The sequence below is a fragment of the Triturus cristatus genome, chromosome 1_2 (genome assembly GCF_964204655.1).
Source record: "Triturus cristatus chromosome 1_2, aTriCri1.1, whole genome shotgun sequence".
Taxonomy (NCBI): domain Eukaryota; kingdom Metazoa; phylum Chordata; class Amphibia; order Caudata; family Salamandridae; genus Triturus; species Triturus cristatus.
The window spans coordinates 330,237,647-330,256,165 of NC_140580.1; the positions used below are offsets into that span (position 1 = coordinate 330,237,647).

An 18,519-nucleotide genomic window follows, 5' to 3' on the forward strand; every position below is an offset into this window, starting at 1 on the left:
CAGCCCCTGGGAGGCCTAGGGTACACCTATGCCCTGGGTACCTAGGGTACACTATACAGGGTCCAATAAGGTGATCCTTACCAATTGGGTATGTACCTAGGGTACATGGAGTCCATTTTACAGAGAGAGCAGACAGCCTGAGACCCTGAATGGCAGGATCTCAGGCCAACTAAGTCGAAAAACCAGCTAGACACTAGGCAAAAAGTTGGGGGTAACCATAGTCAGATATCCACCTTCCTACACCACCCAAGACCCCTAATTGCTTGTTTTTTACGACATGATCAAGTACGACAAGTATTGATGGAAGCACGCAAACAGGGCTCTTATATCTATGATGGTCACGAAATACGCATGGCTGCTGACTTTTCAAAAGAAACAAATGAAAAAAGAAAGGCATTTCTATCTATGAGACCACAACTCAGGCAGATGGACATAAAATATGGCTTATTTGATCCTTCTCATTTTCGTATCACCAACAATGGCGAATCCAAGGATTTTTATAATCCTGAATACTTGCAACACTTTCTGGATAGCATTTCACTCCAAAGCATGGATATACAACATTCCCCTACTGATCTGTCTACTTCAAGTTCTACACCCTTTCAACAATCTTCCGACAATCAGCACCGCCATACCAGCGAAGTCCGTTATTGTGGCAGGGAACTTGAAAGATTGCATCGTACTCATGAAAACAAAGCCTCTGCTCTACAGGCAGTCTCCGCCTTCACACACGATCGTCCTAGAAATAAATCTCGATCCCCTCTGAAATCTGCCTCAGATGGAGAATAGGCTCTGATGTTATTTCTTTCTTTGTTACAGCCCTATTCTTTTATACTGTATTTTCATAATTTTCTCTTTAGGTTTTAGTCCAATAAATGATAACTAAGATCCTCATTTGTGATCTACAATGGTTCAAACTGCATTGATATTGCCTTTCTACGAAATTCTTTAGGTTCTGAGACGGGTAAGTATGGTTCAAAAGCTTTTATATATATTTTGTTACCATATATTTAACTATATATATATATATATTGATAACCACCCTTGCATTTATATTCTATTATAAAGCTTATTAATAGAATTGTTATGTCGGATATACAATGAGTTTACTTGTCATTTATTCATCTATTCCTGTTTTTTTTATGTCAAGTAGGTTTATAGTCATTCTTATTTGCATCCATATTTTAATATTTATTATAAATTGCATTTATGCTTGTACTATTAAATGTTATGTCTTATATCGAATACTATTTGAGGTTATATATTTATCATAATGTATTTCACCTTCTTGGTTTTATATGAATGTATGGACAATTTTATACTTGCTTTAATGACAATATTTTACTTTCATGGGTCTTCGGAGCCAAATATCTTTTAATCTATTTTAGTTTTTCTTTCATAGTTACGGTTTTATTCTCTTGACGGAGTTCCTACCCGCGGCGGTGCTCTAGTGAGCCCAGACACGCGGTTGACAGTTAGAGACTTATTGATTACATGGCACAGTTTAATCTTCTTCATACATTTCTATAGGAATTCTCTTTTACTTTTCTCATATCATATTTTACTGTTTTATACAATATTTGTAGCTATTATACTGTTTCTCTTCTTTTTCTCTATCATATTTCTCATTCATCAGTCAATAACCTTTACTTTAGATACTAATTCTTCCAACTTACAGCACTTTTATTCTCTTACACTTTGCTATTACATATCAGCCAAAGTTTCCTTCCCTTTTTTTCTCTTTCTCTCTCTACTTCTTTCTTCCTCATCCTGCCTTATTCCCTCTCATTGTTTTTCTACTAATTTATTCTTTCTCTCACTTTGTCTAATACATTGATTCCTGAATTTCTAATCCCTTTTGAACATATTTCATCATAGCTAAAACTCACCCTTTATCCACAATTACGTGTAACGTTCATGGTCTCACCCATTACATCAAGAGAAAGAAGGTACTTTCTTATTTACAGTCCAAACATGTAGACATAGCTTTACTGTAGGAAACACATCTTGATGAGATCAAATCTGACAAACTTTGTAGAGACTGGGTGGGGAAAGTCATTCATAGCAGTATTCACAAAAATGACCCTACAGGTGCTAATCCTGTCCGCAAATGTGGAGTTGCAATCCTTATTCGAAGATCACTTCGCGTTACGATATCTAAAACTTGGTCGGATCCTGATGGTCGATATGTATTTGCAAAATTGCGTATTGGGGATTCTTATATTTGCCTGGGATCAATCTATGCTCCGATTGGCACTAAAAAGTCCTTTTTCCTCCCATTGAATCGTCTTCTCACAGAGATTGATGCCTCGCGATATCTCTTTGGTGGGAATTGGAACCTGGTACGTGATCCTATTCTAGACAAAACAGGTCTGTTTGATAAAGCCAATGCAGTGGATAGAGCTATTTTAAATGATATACTCTCGGATAATGGCTAGGTTGATCATTGGTGTCTTAGCCATCCACAAGATAAAGAGTATACGTTCTTTTCTCCCCTGCATGGCACATTTTCCCACTTAGACTACTTTCTGGTGTCACACAAAGTGGTTCAATTGGTCACGGAGTCTAATATCCTGGAAGTGGCTTTGTCTGACCATTCTCCTGTTCTTTTATCTCTAGATCCAAGTCTATCCCGTCCAGGACGGAAACCATGGCGTATGAACATTCAGCAACACAGGACACCCAAGGGTAAATTTCAATTGCAATCCCATCTTCAAGATTATCTTTCTACTAATCAAAGCTCTGTTACTTCCAGTAGAGTTGTATGGGCGGCAGCTAAGGCCACTATTAGGGGTCAATTAATGCGTGATGCAGCGCTCGCTAATAAGAATAATATTACAAAGCAAGCAGAACTAGAATGAGACATCCAATCGTACGCATGTCTATATGGCTCAGATCCTACCCTGCATAATCGCAAATTAATGGAGCAAGCACGCATGTCTCTTATTAGTCTCTTCACATCTAAAGCTGAATATGCTTTACAAAAAATGAAGGGGAGGCATTATGAGCAAGGGGAGAAAGCCGGGCGGTTATTGGCGGAACAATTGCGTCAAAGAGAAGCTGCAACGGCTATTCCAGCTATTCGGTCAACTCAAGGTCATACACTTACAAGACCTCAGGAAATAGTTAATGAGTTTGCCTCTTTTTAGCAATCCCTTTATACTCCAGGTAACCAAATAGATCTGGATAAGATGTCTTTCTTTTTAGAGAGAGTGACTCTTCCTCGTCTTTCTGATGATGGTAGAGCTCTACTTGATGGTGATATCACAAGAGATGAGACCTCTAAAGCTATTGCTGCTCTCCCTTATCATAAGGCTCCTGCAGAGGATGGTTTCCCTGCGGAATTCTACTGGTCACAATATTATTGATACTCTACATACTGCATTTCTTGAGGCTATAAAAGAATCATCATTGGGACTTCTTTCTAATAAGGCAGTTATAGCCGTATTACCTAAACCTGGCAAAGATCCCCTTTTATGTGGTAGCTATCGTCCCATTTCTTTATTGAACTGTGATATTAAAATTCTAGCCAGTATCTTGGCGTCTCAGCTTCGCAAAGTATTACCTTCCTTAATACATCATACTCAAGTGGGTTTTGTTCCGGGCAGTTCCTCTCGGAATCATCTCCGTACACTGGCTCATACATTGTGGGCTGCTAAACATCTTCCAGAAGACGTTTTGGCTCTTTCGCTTGATGCAGAAAAAGCGTTTGACCGCATTGAGTGGGACTACCTTTTCACTATAATGCACAGATTTGGGTTGGGTGATCAATTCATAGCTAAAGTGCGTTTACTGTATGACAACCCCTCAGCTCAGGTAAATTGCGGCGGTTTTTTATCTAATGTGTTCCCAATTCAGAGGGGGGCGCGCCAGAGCTGCCCGTTGTTGTCCCCCCTTCTTTTTCTTTTGGCAATGGAACCACTTGCTGCTACGATTCGTCAATCTGATGACATTGTAGGTGTCCCTCTCTCAATTGGACATTCTAAAATATACTTATATGCAGATGATATCCTTCTTACTCTTACTAAGCTTACCCGCTCTCTCCCGTCTCTTCTTCAAATTATTAATAATTTCTCCTCCTTTTCGGGTTACACAATAAATTGGGATATAAGTGAAGCATTACCCATTTCTGCTGGCACTACAAAGGCAGTGATTCACAGATTCCCTTTTCATTGGCAGTCTTCTTATCTTAAATATCTAGGAATCTTAATCAATAAGGGTTTGGAAAACATGGTTACAGACAATTTAACCCCTTTATTCTCCCGAATGCAGAGGGATTTTGATAAATGGAAGGCTCTAGGACTATCTCTTTGGGGTAGAGTTCAAGCTATCAAAATTGTCACTCTTCCACGTTTCCTCTATGTTCTAGGTATGCTCCCCCTTCAGGTTCCCCTAGCTACTCTTAGAGCAATTGATTCTAAGATCAAGCTTTTCATATAGGGTTCAGCCTTTAGTTTTGCTATGGCAAAACTAAAGGCCCACCAGTTATATGGTGGTATGGGTCTTCCATCCATCGAACACTATTCCCTTGCTCTACACATTTCCCAACTCTCATATTTTCTGCCAGGTACTAAAGATATCCCGCAATGGGTTTCAGTTGAGCGTCATCTTTTATCCAAGGATTCAGGTCTTGCTATTTTATTTGGTAGTGGCACTAGTTCTTCTGACCCCAAAAATCCGATCTTATCAGCCATGCACAAGTCTTGGCAGAGGGGACATCGCATTCTAGATTCAAATGCACACATTCATGTTAAGACTCCCCTATGGAACAATTCAGCTATTTGCATTAATGGTCGCACTTTATCTTGGTCCCTCCGGCCAGCAGCTTGCATCAATTACCCAGATCAACTTCTCCATGATGGTAATTTTAAAACCTTTTCTCAGCTATGTGAGGAATTTAATCTCCCTGCACAACACTCCTCTAAATATTCTCAACTTCAACAATGTTTGAAGAAACATTTAGGATCTCCACCTTGGTTGCTTCAAGTATCCCCAATATTATCATACCTAACCTTGTGGGGGAAGCTTAAGGGAGTAACTTCTGGTCTTTATAAAACCTTTATGCTTCCTTTATTTTCACAGTCCCTTTCTCATAATCTTCGAAATAAATGGCAATTCCGTCTATCTATTTCATATACGGCTTCTGAATGGGACCAGATATTGGAGGGACTACATAAAGGAGTTCGTGAAGCAAGACTTACATTTTGTATATTCAAAATCCTTCAGGATTGGCATTGGTCACCAATTAAATTACATAAAGCTGGTCTACTCTCACATACTAATTGCTGGAGATGTCACATCTCTGGTTGTGATATAGCTCATATCATCTGTGAATGCCCAGCAACCAGATCCTTTTGGTCCTTTATTGGCAAAACTCTCCATTCCACAATGTCATTATCTTTACCACTTACATCTGCTACCATTCTTTTACATGATTTACGTCATTCTCCAAAGCTTTCTAAACCACAAATTCGTCTTCTACATACTGCACTAGCTACGGCTAAAATTTGTATTTTGCATCATTGGAAGTCTCCATCTCCACCCTCTTAGGAAGATTGGCTAGTGGCGATGATGCAAACGGCATTACATGAACGCACGATCTATAACTTGCAGGACCAAGCTGATATTTTTCTCCAAACTTGGTCTCCTTTTTTACAAGCTAAAATTGACGATATCGTCAGCCCCACTTAAAACAAATCAATTAGTTAATTATCTTGCATCCTTATATATTAAGCTTTTCTCATCACTTCTTGATCTATTTTTATTTTTATTTCTTTATTTTCTTCCCTTCTCTTCCCTCTCCCTTTACTATTATGCTTTCCTTGTTTCTGTCTTTCCTCCCTCCCCTACTCTGGCTCTACTCTCTCTCACTATTTTTTCATTCTGTTCTTCAAAGTTTCTATCTTCCCTTCTTCTCTTTTTCCTTCCCCTTTTCATACCTTTTTTTTATTCTTTCTTAAACATTTGCGTCTTAATTTTACTAATATTTCTATATAAAGTTATTTTCTCTTATTTCCATTTAGGTTTATTTCTATCTTTTATATTCTATAATATTTAAAATATCAATTTCTTATTCATGTTCTTTCTACTATTTATTTATTCATCTATTTAAATATTTAATCCATATTGATTCCTTATTTATTAGCTCAAATTCATGATTAAAATATGTATTTCATGTTTCTTTTCTTTTTAATCCATATAATATTTCTTAAGTGCTTATCAATGATTCATTGGTTTACTAATATTGTATTATTATGTATTTTATTGTACAATTTTATAGAAAAATTTCAACACAAAAAAAAAGATGAGCTGGAAAAATGCATGTAAAAGACTGCAGGAATTGAAAGCCGTTGTCGACACATATGTGCAAACAGACCCGAGTTAGGCGATTACCTCTGCTTCAATACATGTCAATGGGAAAATAAATTCCCCAGATGATTTTTTCTCAAAATCTCCCACTTTCGAGTCGGAAAATGATGAAGTATCCATACCACCTAAGGTGCTTACGTTGCGTTGATCCGTTCTGCTCCACAAAAGTTCCTGTACACTGCTTCATGACCATTTAGCTAGCAGCTTTCACTTTCACAGCCAGTCCCAGTGATCCAAAGGCAGAAAGATCACATGACAGAGCGCCCGTTAATGTTGTGGGTCTAAAGGCATGCAACGTCATCCACTGTTCCTACGGCGGGAGAAATGCCGTAGCCTTGTGATAGATAAAGAAGCGGTTCTGGGGAAATAATGTTTTTTCACCTTTGCCAGCGATTTAAATGGGCCACTACTATCCGGTACTGAGTACCGGCACTTCTTTATCTTGAGAGAGAGAGTAACTGCACTTCTCAAGGGTGACGTAATACTTTTAATTGGAGAGTATCAGCACTTCTTAGAAACAAGCAGGTACTCTGGTACAGGGCACCTGCTCTTCTATTTTTCCATTTCAAACACTGATCTTTGCACGGAGAGTCCTATATCAAATACATGAGTCCAAAACACAAATATGAAAATATCCCATGTTTTATCACTCATAGTAAAACTCCCACACGCCAGTTCAAGCATGTCACGGAATAGGAAACAAGGGCTGCAGCGACGGCATGCATTGCTGTAATCACCTATGAGTAGTCTGATCCTAATAATACTTGCTGGTTATCAAAGAGCATTTCCATTTTAATAACGTAAGTGGCATTCTTGATGTTTCTCAACAGAGGAATCCTGAACCCAGTGACACAATGAAAGAAGAGGCTACTCGGGAAAGGAAAACACCTACGGGTTCTTTCACTGACCACAATAACATATCCTTCCTCTAAGAAATAAGCAAAGAACAGTGTAAACATAGACACACCTTTTCCCAATCAACTTATGATCAGCTGAACATAAATGGTTACAGTAAATGTCATTTTCAGGTCTCGCCTACACTGTGGGCTTCCAAAAATACTCACAGTGCATTTCCATCCATCCCAATGCTTGCCATTTTTAGGTCTTGCTTGCAACAAAGTGTGTGCTGCATGCACTGGCCCTTGTGAGAGATATTGTATATATTAGGGGCTTCCAGCCAGCCTATTGCTTAATATTCATTGGCTTAATTGTTACTCTTATTTGCTGCCTTATAATTGGCCATCGTGTGCTGGCTTCACTTCCTCTTCTGTCGGCTGGAGCATGGACCAAGTAGTGATTGCTGTCCTTCCGCTATCGCACAGTGATTGAGGCACTATTTATATTTTTTCTTCTTCCCTGTCGTCCTGTTCAACCTCTTGCCATTTGTAGCAATTTTTAAGTTGAGCCTAGCGTTACAGCGCATACGCTGCTCGCTTTGCGAGGCATGCAGTATGCATGGAAGCTCCGCCCACTCTCCGCCCATCATTTTAATTGGCTTGTGTCTTAAATGCTGCCTCCCGATCGGTTGTAGGCTTGTAAGTCCCTCCTTATGACGGCCACGTCGTCATTTGTGTCCTTCCATGACTACTGGCTCCTTTACTGCACAGACTACTTTCTTCCCTTGCCCTGCCCTGCCCCCCCCGCAATCGGATGCCTTCTCGCCCCCCGCCCTCCGTTCGTGCCTTGTTGTCCGCCCGCACTCTAGTTTCCAAACCAATAGGTCTCACGTAAATGCCAGTCTTTTTGCATTGCAAATGCTTGTTTACTATGCTACACACACTCTATGGAACTCTACTCCACTCTACAGGTGATGATATAGTTGAATGGAAGAGGATATCTTTTTTCCAAAATGTAAAAACCTTTCTACTGCTACAAGTTATTTATCATGTGCCCTTTAATTTCTTCTGGGAATTTGGTCTATTACTTGGGCGGTGTGTCCACAGACACGCCATCGAACTCTGGAACCTTCTAGACGCCACAGCCCCTGACGTCGCCTTCCTCACGGAGACCTGGATGAACGCCTCTTCAGCTCCCGACATCGCCATCGCTATCCCAGAGGGCTACAAGGTCGTCCGGAGGGACCGAAACGCCAACCAGATGGGAGGAGGCATCGCCATCATCCACAGGAACACCATCCGTCTCACGACCAGCACCGGCAACACCCTGACCAGCGCCGAACACCTGCATTTCCAGATCCACACCAACCCGAACACCACCCTCAGAGGCACCCTGATCTACCGACCCCCTGGACCACGCACACAATTCAGCGAGGACATCGCCGACTTCGTCAGCCCGCATGCCCTCCCCTCCGCCGACTACATCCTCCTGGGAGACCTCAACTTCCATCTGGAGAACAACAACGACCGCAACACCAGCACCCTGCTCGACAACCTCGCCAACCTGGGACTCAAGCAACTGGTGTCCACCCCCACCCACCTCGCCGGACACACACTCGACGCAGTCTTCTCATCCAGCACAGACATAGACTTCAGCCACGCCACAGAGCTTCAATGGACGGACCACAGCTGCGTCCACTTCACCTTCAAGAGAACGACGACCCACCAACACCAGCAACAGGCAGCCCGCAGAAGCTGGAACAAGATCACAGCAGACCAGCTCGCCACCTCCCTGAACCAGCACCCTCCTGCCAGCTCAGCGAACCCCAGCCAAGCCGCCGACAACCTCACGAAGTGGATCAGCAACTGCGCGGACGAACTCGCCCCACTGAGGACCCCGCCTAGCAGACCCGGCAGCAAGAAGGCCCCATGGTTCACCGACGAACTCAAGAGCTCCAAGAAGAACTGCCGAGCCCTCGAGAAAGTCTGGAGAAGGGAACCGACACCAGACAACAGGACCTCCTTCAAACTTGCCACCCGGAAACACCACCAGCTGATCCGCGCCGCCAAGAAAACAGCATTCAAAGACCGGTTGGACAACAACGCACACAACTGCAAGGAACTCTTCAACATCGTGAAAGAGCTTTCCAACCCCAGCGCAGGAAACAACGACATCACCCCATCGCAAGACCTCTGCAACTCCCTCGCTTCATACTTCCACAACAAGATCGCGGACATACATAACAGCTTCAACAACCAACCAACGCACACCACGACCGAACAACCAACCCCCACCACCACCCTCCACGCCTGGACCCCGATCAGCACCGAAGACACCATCCGCAGGATGAACTCCATCCACTCCGGATCACCGACCGACCCCTGCCCTCACCACGTCTTCAACAAGGCCGACGCTGTCATCGCACCCCACCTGCGAGACATCATCAACACTTCCTTCGACACCACCATCTTCCCTGAGAGCTGGAAGCACGCCGAACTCAGCGCCCTACTAAAGAAACCTACAGCGGACCCCACCGACCTCAAGAATTACCGCCCCATCTCGCTCCTCCCGTTTCCAGCCAAAGTCATCGAGAAGACCGTCAACAAGCAGATGGCCGCCTTCCTCGAGACAAACGGATCCCTCGACCCCTCACAGTCCGGCTTCCGAGCCAATCACAGCACCGAGACCGCCCTCATCGCCGCCACCGATGACATCCGAGCCCTGATGGACAATGGAGAAACAGCGGCCCTCATCCTCCTAGACCTCTCTGCGGCATTCGACACGGTCTGCCACCGCACCCTAGTACGGCGCCTCAGCAACATCGGAATCCAGGACAAGGCGCTGGACTGGATCATCTCCTTCCTCGACGGAAGAACACAGAGAGTCCGCCTACCACCGTACAAGTCAGAGGCCTCCGAAGTCACCTGCGGCGTCCCTCAAGGATCATCTCTGAGCCCCACCCTCTTCAACGTCTACATGAGCCCCCTCGCGGCCATCGTACGCAAACACAACCTCAGCACAATCTCCTACGCCGACGACACCCAACTGATCCTCTCCCTGACCAACGACCCCGCCGCCGCCAGATCCAACCTGCACGAAGGGATGAAAGAGGTAGCCGAGTGGATGACGACCAGCCGCCTGAAACTGAACTCGGACAAGACGGAGGTCCTCATCCTGGGCTCCTCACCCTCCGCCTGGGACGACTCCTGGTGGCCTCCCGCCCTGGGCACCGCACCCAAACCGACAGACCATGCACGCAACCTGGGCTTCCTCCTGGACTCCTCCCTCTCCATGACCAGGCAAGTCAACAACGTCTCCTCGGCGTGCTTCAACATCCTACGCATGCTACGGAAGATCTTCTGGTGGATCCCCACCGAGACCAGGAAGACCGTCACCCAGGCCCTCGTCACCAGCCGACTGGACTACGGCAACGCCCTCTACGCCGGTACCACCGCCAAGCTCCAGAAGAGACTCCAGCGGATCCAGAACGCCTCAGCCAGACTCATCCTCGACATCCCACGAACCAGCCACATCTCCGGACATCTGAGAGACCTTCACTGGCTCCCCGTCAACAAAAGAATCACCTTCCGCCTCCTCACCCACGCACACAAAGCCCTACACGACCAAGGCCCGAGCTACCTCAACAGCCGAGTCAACTTCCACGCTCCCAAACGCCACCTCCGATCAGCCAACCACGCCCTCGCCACCGTCCCCCGCATCCGAAGAGCGACTACAGGAGGAAGGTCCTTCTCCTACCTGGCCGCCAAGACCTGGAACTCCCTCCCTACCGACCTGCGCCTGACCCAAGACCACCTCTCCTTCAGGAAGAAGCTGAAGACCTGGCTGTTCGAGCAGTAGCGGCACCCCCCCCCCCTCCCCCCCCCCCCAGCGCCTTGAGACCCTATGGGTATGTAGCGCGCTTTACAAGTGTCACTGATTGATTGATTGATTTATTTTTGGTTTGTGATAGATTCCTCTGCACTTAAAAATGTTGTAATGCGCAGCTCCGTATATCTGTACTTGTACGTGCCCTAGTACCAGATACCAGGGCTGCAAATCATTCATTCTGGATATCAGCGAACAGAATACTGCTCCACTTTCAAAGGTTAAACAAACCTCCCACACACATTTTACAAATCCCTTGTAACTCAATGGATACTAAGAAATTGATTCCTCATAGTGAATCTACGGAATGCACTTACCCTGTCTCACATTAGACTCTAACAAGGGTAGAAAGGACTGAGACTACAGATATGGGAACATAGCTGCTGGAATTTGTTTGGGGGAAACATATTAAAGAGTGGGTACTAGTTCAGTTTCTCCTCAACAAGCAGTGATGGTATTCAAGCTATTTCCACTGGAGTCGGTATGCGGCAGGAAAATTGTCTAAGGTATTTACTGTGGTCTTCATATGGTACTGAAGGGATATGGTTCAAGCGGGCTCAAGTTATTTAGAGGAACATATGTGGTGGTCATGACCCGCAGTTATTAATGATTGGCCGAATGGCGTATTTAAATAAAAGGCCACTTAAACCAGCCTGTCCATGGTAATGTTTGTGTCAGCATCACAAACAAGAAGCTCCAAAGTATTAGGAAAGTATGAAATACTAAGAAAAGTATTAAGAAAACTTAGTGTTAGCAGCTCTTTGGAACAAAGCAAGGGTTCAATTTAGGATTTAGGGGTTGCACAGGCTGTGGAACGTTTGTTTCCTTGAGAAAATAATTGCACTGGTTATTAGAGGTCTTCTACCATGCTAGAGAACTGGCAGTCATTCTTCAACTACACACAACAAAATACAATGGCCTGAAAAAAGAATTGTGTATACAGCTAGGTCCTAGTAGCTGGAACAATGGTAGGTCTCTGCAACACTGACATCTACAGAGTAAAAGGTAAAGAGGTAGAAATAGTGATTTACATGTTTTCCAACAATGTCCACTTCTCCACTCATAGGTGGAGGAGAAGAGAGACATCCTCTCTCATCTCGCACCAAAGACAGCAATTGATCCAATAGTATAAACATGTGTCACGACTTGCTCCCTGCGTTCCTGTGTCCACCACCAGGGGGCTGAACTGTGGGACTCTCCAGTGTAATAATAGGCTACGGGACCCTCTCGTGCATGCATATCTTGACTTCCATCCATTTAGGAATTGACATCCATTCCCAATCCATGCCGGGTTTTGTGGAAGCGAGTTTGCTCATGCAGCAAACTCCTTTACCTATATCCCCCTGTTCATTGCTTTGTCTCCACCCCTGCAGGCCAAGGATGGATGGAGGAATTTAGCTCACCTGTGGCTGGCTGCTGCTAGCCTGCTCACACTTGATGTGCATGAGTTCTGTGAGCTCTTTTAAGCCCCAACTCCCTTCAACCCAGGGTTGGTCATTGTAGCTGTGTACCGGTGAGACCGACCCTTGTTTCCAGTGTTTGCTGAGCCTTTGATATCCTTGTTTCCAGTATTTCCTGAGCTTTTAAAATCCTTGTTTTCAGAATTCCTGTGCTATAGCTAGTCCTTGTGCCTGAATTAGCACTGCCTGCAGTGCTACCTTGTTTCCTGAGCTATAGTTATTCTTTGTTCCTGTGCTTCAGCAATTATTTGTTCCTGATTTGCGGTGCTCTCTTCACTCCTTTTCCTGAGCTGTAGGTATTTCCTTGAACTAGCACTGCCTGCAGTGCTACCTTGACTCCTGAGCGATTGCTCAATTCTTGTTCCTGTCCCAGCATTGCCTTCAATGCTGCTTTGTTTTCTTGATTCCTGAACTTGCACTATTCCAGTATACCCTTGTAGCCTCTGCTTCTGTATTTACCTTTTTCCAGTCCCTACCTTTCTTCCCACTTTCTTGGTTCAAGTTCCTAGTTAGCTGTCTTTCTATTCTGCTGTCTTGTTTCTGTTACCTTGTATGTTTGTTAACTGCTTTCTGCCAAGTGTGCCCTGTGATATCCTTCCTTTCCTGTTAAGCACTCCTCCTTGCTAGCTCCTTGTCTATTGTGCTTGTTTAGTTCTACCCCCTTGGTGTTACTGCCCTGCGTGTTCCTTTTTGATCGCCAGGATACGTGGGCACAGCTCACTACCTATTTGGTGTTTCTTGTTCACTGTGAGTGTTGTCAGCTCCACAGACCCTGCCTTTGCATGCATATCCTATATGAGCGTATTTTCGGTCCGTATCTGTAACAGCAATTGTTGGTGAGGGACTTACTGAGCTTCAGTCATACCGTGTGGAGTTTCTGAGTGCTTTACCCCACACTCCCCTTTATTGTTAATGTTATAAGATGTCTTGCACGTCCCTCCTGGGTGTAGTTAGTCTGAATCCTAAATTGCCATGTGCAGTGCTATCACTTGTTCTGGTTTATCTGATGCAGCACTGGCTTCCGACTTGCACTTCAGGCAACAAATAAATGGGAAATCACTTTCGCCAGGTTTTTTCCTTTCCATGGTTTCTCACCTTTAACCAGCACAACTAACTTATCCAGTTTACTTGCTCCTGCCATATTAAGGTATCATATCCCTTTTCGTGTTAAAACGAGGACCACTGGTGCATTGTTTTCTCTCTATCTATCTATCTTGCAAGGCTTTGTTTTAAAAGTGGACTTTGGGACATTGTTAAGCACCTTTGGACTGGCGCACAAACAGGGGTATTCATTTTAAATATTACATATGGACCAGGACATTAGCAACCCACCAAAGATAAGCTTGCGACGTGGCAGTGGATCCCAGTTTGAGAAATGCTGCTTAGCTAGTACTGCAGTCAAAAAAATACTAAATTAAGGATATTTAATATTTCCATAGTGGCTAGTGAAATGTATTATTGCCATGTCAAAAGCAAATGCTTTATACAGTGTTGTTCGTTTTTTGCTGTACTTTTACTTTGTTTTAGAATACAATTTTAAAACTCTGCTTTCAATGTGACCATGTGTTTACAATGTATTTATGAAGAAAGTAGTTATCTTCTGACGTAAAGTTTGTGTATTCTTTTACCACATAAATGTTCATCAATAAACATTTTACTGGTTATCAAGAAAGACCGTAGAGGGAATGCGCACATCTATACACTGCTTGAAGATCCGAATGACTAAGTAGACACACATAGCGAAAGGAAGCAAGCAGATTTTAAAGAGACCAGGCAGATTTAAATAATTGAAGAACATAACAAGTAATTGCAGAGATGTTTGAAGATGTAATAAAGGAGACAAAGCAGATTAGATAAGCACTGAATGTATGAGAAATACTACAAGAGTTTCACACGCACCTATCTGCCAAATTTGTTTTAAGTATATAGTGTCCACTTATGGCAAAAGACTTGTGCCACTTGGGATAATCTGCAGGAAAATGTATCAGCCACTGCACTGGTCTAGAGCTTTTGCTAAAAAATATAATTCATTCTTGGAGTTGTAGTGCTGGTTCACTACAGTTTGACTAGAACATCTGATGATTCGTAAACTTAAAAATTCAGGAGTAGGGGTATGTGCCCTTGACTCCTTAGTGATATGGAATTATCAATTAATTTTACAGATTAACATTCCTGACGGCGTATTATCTTTTCTTTAGCTGGGCCCTCCTCCAGAACCCAATTTGCCATGTTCTATATTGCAATAGCCCTGCTGCACCTGTCCTGTGTGTAAACATTGCTCTTTTTCAGCTGTTACTCTGCCTTCTTGTGATCCCGACACCCTCGTATAGTGACTCTCATATGCCCACTGCAGGCCAGTATTTTGGAACTATTATCCAAGAAATCCCCTTGTTAGCCTCATATCCCTGCACTACATTAGCTTTGTTTTTGCTTGTAGAAGATGTAACAATCACCCCTTTCAACTCTGCTACCCTCTTGTAGGCATAGTCAAGGATACTGCGGTGCCATGGTAATCTCAGAAGAATCAATTCTGCAAAATGTGTTTTCTGCTGATTTCTTTTGAATTACCCTCTCTTTTTATTCTAAATACCACTGGTGCATATAGCTTTTTCTGTTGCACGCCTGGGTGCCATCTCTCTCTCCAGCTCTTTGGAACTATATGCCTGCAACGTAACAATATATATTCATTCATTCAACTATTTACTTCTCACACGGGGAGAGGATATGGTCCGTCGGCTAGACTGCCGACTTTGATGCTAGAAGCCAGGGTTCGAGCCTCGGGGTCGCGTCCGCATCCTGTGATTCTGCGCAAATCACTTAATCTCCCCGTGCCTGAATGTGTAATGTAAATACGGTGCTCCTGTAAAGCGCTCCAGTACCTTCGGGTCGAGTTCGCGCTATATAAATATGCAAACGAAAAAATACATGACCCCCACTAAATGCTCACATTTAATTCCGAATGCACCACAAACTGGAGTAAATGCTTGGAACGGATCCCTAAAAATGAGTCTAACCCCAATAACCTTGCCGTTAACTTTGGCTTCGGGAGTTAAAAGATACTCGCCTTAAAGCGCTATAATAGCTAGCTGAATGCAATTTCATATCATAATATTTCTACTTGGTTCCTGCAAGTTAAACCAGATTCCTAACCGAATTTCCCACCCAGTCGTGCCCTATCTTTCCCCCTCCCTACCTGCACCCCTCCTCAGGTCCCTTCGTGTGCTTCTGTGTTCTTTACTAGCAAGTCTGCGAATAGTTTTAATTCCCAGGAAAGTCCCTCCTATAGTCAGTAGGCGCTCCCGAACAAGGGGAATTCCTACCACAACAGGACACAAGCTGCCACTCAAGATAGTTCAGCTCTGCAATTGGTTAAGAGCTGAGGTATTTGAGACCAATGAGCAACCTCGACAGGAACAGGTGGGTCCAAGACAAGGAAGTGATCATCAAAGGCTAGAGACGCTAACCTCACAGTTAAAGGTAGGCGGTGCACATATATTTTATACTTCCGGAGAGCGACAAAAGTGGCAGCCATCTTGGAGCGGTCTGGTTTCTGTTCGTAACAAGGCAGACAGCAGCTCCGCGCTGGTCTACATAGGTCTCTGTTGCATGAATATGTAAAATACGATGCGTGTCTGTTTTTTAACAGGAGAAAGTTAGTGTGTCCTTTGAAGTGACCTTTTTAGGCACGCAGAGGTATGCATTTTTTAAATGTATTATCCCATGTTAGAGCTATCAACCCAGACAGGGCTGGAACTGGGAAAACTTTACTCCGGGAACCCATAAATTGGTCACGGTGCGGCAACATAAAAGGCCAGAGTCACAAAAGCATTCCGACAGTCAGTTTGTACATTTATTTTTTAATTAAAAAAAACTCTGCCACATAGAAACCGAAAACTGGGAGAAACGAAACTAAATCTGTTCTGACTTAATTGGTTGCAAAGGCTGCTTTTAAAGATATCTTGTGGGGTTAAGGCACCTGCTACAGAGAGCTTTGTGTGCCCGGTGCATATCAGGAAATAATAATAATATGACTGGTGGTTAATGTATTTACTAGAGAGATCCGTGTTTTGTATAGTCACAGTTTTGACTCGTATAGTAGAACTGCACATTGTGTAACCGGATTTTATTTAATTTAGACGGGTAAGTGGGTTACACTTTTTTTTTTTTTTACACAGAGATCCTTTTATTTACTCGTAGTTCATAAATAACAATAATTCTAATAGCACAGAGAGCTATGAACCAGCATAAAGGACCTGCATGCAAACTGCAGGACATGGGTTTAGAAGCTATAGTTTTTTCCTCAATCTTTTGTTATTGTAAGACTGCTTAAAGGTTTTGGTTTTTTTGCATTAAAAAGTCTTATTTGTACAGGCAACCCCAAGCACTGTGTTTTGTTTTAAGTCTTAATTTTGTGTTTCTCCTAATCATGTATTCTTAACATATAATCCTTACCTGTAAAGATGATGTGTGACTCCTACACCTTGAAACCTTCATTGTCCTATATAACCAACTGTAAATTGATTTACACACTTGTATGATTTATTGTCAATTTAGAGAGAGAGAGAGAGAGAGAGAGAGAGAGAGAGAGAGAGTGTGTGTTTTAAAGTGCTCAAACATCCTAGATTGAGAAGTTACAATATGAAAGAATTAAATTGAAAAAAATGAGTAAGTGCTATTTAAATTATCTGTGTAAACACTCATACAGACCTATACATCTGACATCCTTACAGTGCATGCATATATCTTATATACAGGGATTAAACAAAGTCATAAGAGTGCCCCCAAATCGTATTTTTTTTAAAGTACATGGAAAGTGATAAGCTTGTGCTATTTATTGAAACTGATAATGCTGGTGATAGAACCGCGAGATGAGTTGTCTGCCCATCTGACTGAAAAAATTAATGATAGGATCATGAGATCTCATCTAACTTAGTAGACCATATTAGGTGTCCATGTTCCTATCTTCTTAGATGTTCAGAAACGTTTCAACTTCCGTTGGTGTTTAATAGAAAAGTAGCCTGCCTTGAAAGTGTTTTTTAATTTTGAGAGGCCAGCAAACAATGCCTTTATGTCCTTTTCCTAAAGGTTCTTTTTCAATAGAAGGAATAATTTTTTTGAGCTTTACAGTTCCCTTGGAGTAATCATGAGAAATAGAGATGCGTGACTTAGCTATATAATGGGAAGACTTTTATATCCATTTGGAAAATTTAGACCACATGTTGGTAGCATAAAAGCATAAAGATGCCTGTTTCAGGATGGTACAAGTGCTTTATTGGATTTGTTAGGACTCTGCTTACTCTCTCTTCTTCAAAGTCTCTCTCAAACAATATGGTGAATGTTAGAAATGGTGATTTCTGGTTGGCTAGGGCTTGCGCCAAAGCCAGTAAGAAACCACCACTCTAGTCAGGGCTGGGGAGTTACACGCCAAAGATAACCCATGCTCACCCCCTTGGTAGCTTGGCACGAGCAGACAGGCTTATCCCGGAGGCAATGTGTAAAGCATTTGCGCGCGCACCCTGCAACAACACCCAAGGCCCACCACAAAAGAAACTCCACACAAGGTATTATATAAAAATAGCCTTTGTATTATACCAAAACACATTAGATAAAAACACACACTTTACTATGTGCCAACAGGCACGGGCAGAATTTGCAGGGGATATGTACAAGACAGGGCCACCTGGACCACTGTCAGGAATAAGCACTTTTGGAACTAGTACGTTGTAGAAATATCACTTTAGAACATAGCACATATAATCACTGTAGCACCAATTAGAAAATGTAGCGCACAACCAGTAACCACTGGTAACAGGTAAGTACCACCTATGCAACCCTAACCACCTTAGGAGAATATTGCGCAGGGAACCAATACCTCACTAGCACCACCCGTACTAGGAGAAAACCAACCACCTGAGTATCACAATACCTGTAGGGGTATAAGCACATTACACATGATGCATCACAACAC

The 18,519-nt window shown here is 43.2% G+C and overlaps 1 protein-coding gene across 2 annotated transcripts in view; it reads right to left on the reverse strand.

Annotated features, from left to right (window-relative positions):
* NFKB2 (nuclear factor kappa B subunit 2) overlaps window positions 1-15,877 on the reverse strand; it is a 214,473-nt gene extending 198,596 nt beyond the window's left edge. Inside the window, exon 1 of one of the 2 annotated variants that reach the window (XM_085603918.1) lies at window positions 15,745-15,877. The gene's annotated coding sequence lies outside the window, so the exon portion shown is untranslated. The remainder of the gene's footprint in view (window positions 1-15,744) is intronic. The other variant, XM_085603919.1, reaches the window with a different exon arrangement.
* Between the last annotated feature and the right edge of the window lie 2,642 nt (window positions 15,878-18,519).